Here is a 3,904-nt window from a genome sequence, read left to right on the forward strand (position 1 = left end):
TTCTGTGTGGTTGCTAGAGTGTTTCTAGGTGGTTACTAATTTTATCTTAATGGTCTAAGCATGTTGCTGTGTGGTTGCTAGAGTGTTCTGATTGGTTGCTTCTGTAGGGTGTTGCTATGTGTTTCTGAGTGTTTTTTAGAGCATTGATATTTGGTTGCTATGGTGTTCTGTGTGGTTGCTAAAGTGTTGCTAGGTGGTTACTAATGTGTTCTTAATGGTCTTTGCATGTTGCTGGAGTGTTCTGGATGGTTGCTACTGTAGGGTGTTGCTAAGGTTTTCTGAGTGTTTTTTAGAGCATTGCTATTTGGTTACTATGGTGTTCTGTGTGGTTGCTACAGTGTTCTTACTTGGTTGCTAAGATGTTCTAAATGGTTTAAGCATGTTACTGTGTGGTTGCTGGAGTGTTCTAGATGGGTACTAGGGTATTGCTAAAGTGTAGCGGTTGCAAGAGTATTCTAAGTGGTTGCTAGTTGGTTGCTAAGGTGTATATTTTTTTGCTGTACAGTGGCCAGAGTGTTCTGGATGGTTGCTAGGGTGTTGTTTTAAAATAATTGCTATTTGGTTGCTGGAGTGTTGCTATATGGTAACTAAGGTGTACTGAATGGGTTTTAGCATGTTGCTTTGTGGTTGCAAAAGCATTCTGGATGGTTGCTAGGTTGTTGCTAAGGTGTTCTGAGTGGTTTTTAGAATACTGGCTTATGGTTGCTAGAGTATTAGGGGTGGTTGCTCCGGCATTGCTATTTGTTTGCTAAAGTGTAGTATACGAGTGAGGTTGCTAGGACATTTCTGGGTGGCACAAATTTTTTTTTGGCATGTTGCTATAACATTGCTAGGGCGTTCTCGGTGGTTACTTATTCAAGTCAAAATTCAAAGCCCTCTCCCAAGTCAGAATGATATTCTGGTCTCTACATATGTCTCAGGTCCCTCCTTCAATGTAAATCTATGTGATTTTTCCACCCATTCTTAAGCCCACCAGGAAAAAAGCATAAGACTTATAACTTTTAAATTGTATAGCAGACCTCTCTTTAACAAGCCACAGAATTGAAGCATCATTGATGTCCATAACACAAACAATGCACAATTATGCATTAAAATACAATACTTAGGGTTAGGGGTTTGCTCAAATCCCGACCCCAAGTATGATCACTACTAATAATGCCAAAAAAGAAAGAATTATTTTGATAGAAACCCTAAAGTAAAGTTGATTAACTTGGTCTTTCTGACCAAATAAAATATGAATATTCCATTTGACCTCCTTTAAGGGCAACTAAACAAAACATACCAGCAAACACAAATTCCTCGACTCCAGACTTTAAGTCTCTTAGTCCCCCTCCTGCTCTCCAAAAGCCTGCTGGGCTTCCAGTGTGTGTCTGCCTCTGTTCCTCTCTAATTAGTCCTGTATCCCCACCAGCCCTAACGAGCACGTGGGCCTTTTCCAGGGCTTCTTCATGTCCTCTAACTCAATTAACCCTAAGGCAAAACCATTGCCCTTCTATGTCCGCCCCCTCCTCACACCCCCCCATCTTTTGCCTCCAGACTGGACTGTTCATTTAGGAAGTTCTCCCAAGTCCTAATGCGTGATGACACCTATTACATAACGTGAAGCTTCTTTCATTTCTCCCCCATTTGTCCCAGTGTTCACCTTTTTCCTAAGCTGATTCCACTCTTTTCTCTTTCAAAGGGAGATAATTGATATGCCCTGGATTCACGAGGATTCCAGTGTGCGCCCATGTGTCCCTGCATGCTCATTTTGAGGTTTTCTTTGTGTGCGCGAGCTTTTTTGTGTGTAGAAATATGAAATATGCAAGTAAGTGCATGTTTGATGAGCGTTCTGCAGTTACAACAAGATTCAAACACGATGGAAATAACGCTAATAATTGTTTACCTTGTGCACATTTTTCTTGTAAGCGGTTTACAGTACCACTTCAACACTCAAATCAACACTTGAATGAATTTATGTTTCTCTTGTTCATATTATCTACTTATTTTGTCATTCTGTTTCAAATCACAGATTTACAATGTTGCCGTAATATTTTAAACCTTACTGTAAATTGTACATATGTAAGAATTTCTTTACAACACTAAAATTGTAATAATAAACTAAAATGGATAAGTTAAACCAGATAGTAAAGGAACAAGCAGCAAACAAGTGTCCAGCATACAAGAAAACAGCTTCAATACTCTTTTAAAAGCATCCAGGAAGCGTACGTTTTTATTTGTTTGACAATTTTTGGTAATGACATAATTCCCATACTTTCATTTTTGTTTTTTCATTGTTTTGATGACTTGACCATGATTCTAAAATGTGGAAAGTGTGGCCAAACTTTTGACTGGTTTGGGAAGTTTTAACACATCAGATGCATCTGCGAGTTTTAATGCATTGCATATTTTATAAAGCAATGCAACCAGTACAGATTTATCTTCTGTTTGTAAGTGATACTAGAGATATTTAACGTTTTGTAGATAAATATGATGTGATATGTGGTCTATTCATTGTCATGTTTGTCTGTGGATGGATTGTGCGGTTAGTTTCCACAGGAAATAGCACATAAGCTTAAGTTTCTCAGAAACACACACACAAGGTGCTTTCTTGCCACTGACAAAGAACCGTGTCCATATCCTGTGTGTGTGTGAGCATGCAAATATACCTTCATGCCAATCTTGTTATGCTTTTTTTATTTGCAAATTCTGTTCCAGTAAGGACCATATTATTTAAAAATAAATAAATGTGAGAAGTGCTTGCCCATGCAAAACTTGCCGCCACTATGGCAGGGCATTGCTATGCATTTGCTACACTGTTATTGGTGGTTGCTTACTTGTACAGATCAAAAGAACCCATCCCCAAGTCTTTTTATATTATTGTCGCTATATACTGACTTAATTTTTGTCTGTTTTATCATCTGCGAAATTTTCAAAACAAATTACACACTAAAGTTTTATACTCCGGGTTAGTGGTTTGTTCAAATAAATAACTCCAAGCAAAAGTACAACCAAAAGTTGCCTTAAGTGCCACTATTATATTTTACCACAATAATTATTGAAAAAAACAACAACTGTAAAATGAATTGCATTGTGTGAGGAATAGGGTGAAAGTGAAAGTGTTTATGAACCGATAATCTGCCATTTTACACATGATTTGTGTGAAAGCAAATAAAAGTATTGTAAAATATATGTACAACGAGACAATAAATATATATATATTTTTTGTGCAAAAATGTAGGTATGAGACAAGGTTGAAAATACCACCATTGTATTCCAAATAAAACTGCTGGCAATGATTGCATTTCTGTGTTTTCAACATGTATTTATTTCATTTAAGTTTTGGTGCTTGTTGTTGAAAAGATTGAAAGGGTGGGGAAAGCGTAGAAGAAGGGGTGGTAGAGAAAGGACCGTGCAATTATGGAATTTCATCCCTCTTTCTCTCGGAAACTTAATCTTCCCCTGCCTTTGGGTAAAGCCGAAGGCTCATTCAGCCAGGAATGTCAGGACTAGTTTTAGAATGTAGTTTGAGTTTGCAGAGAGAAGAGAGAGAGAGAGAGAGAGAGAGAGAGAGAGAGAGAGTATGCTGCAGAATTTCACGGTATACATTTACAATGGGGGAAGGAAATTCTAATGCATGTACGATTGTAGTGCACATACTTTTTTGGTTTTGCATACTACAAATGCCTAATGTTGCCTTTTATTTCAGTCCCAAAAAATACTGTACGCTAGTGCATGAATGCAAACGCTTGATTTTGGGTGCTGTTGCTTTCAGAAATGTGTCCCATTGCAATTCATATGCATTGCATTCTTTTTTAATTAAAATGTTTTATCCCCTTCTCTCTCCAACTTGGAATGCCCTATTCCCACTACTTAGTAGTGCCTCATGGTGGCACGGTTACTCACCTCAATCCGGGTGGCGGAG

Source organism: Xyrauchen texanus, chromosome 5 (genome assembly GCF_025860055.1).
Source record: "Xyrauchen texanus isolate HMW12.3.18 chromosome 5, RBS_HiC_50CHRs, whole genome shotgun sequence".
In the NCBI taxonomy this organism is placed as follows: domain Eukaryota; kingdom Metazoa; phylum Chordata; class Actinopteri; order Cypriniformes; family Catostomidae; genus Xyrauchen; species Xyrauchen texanus.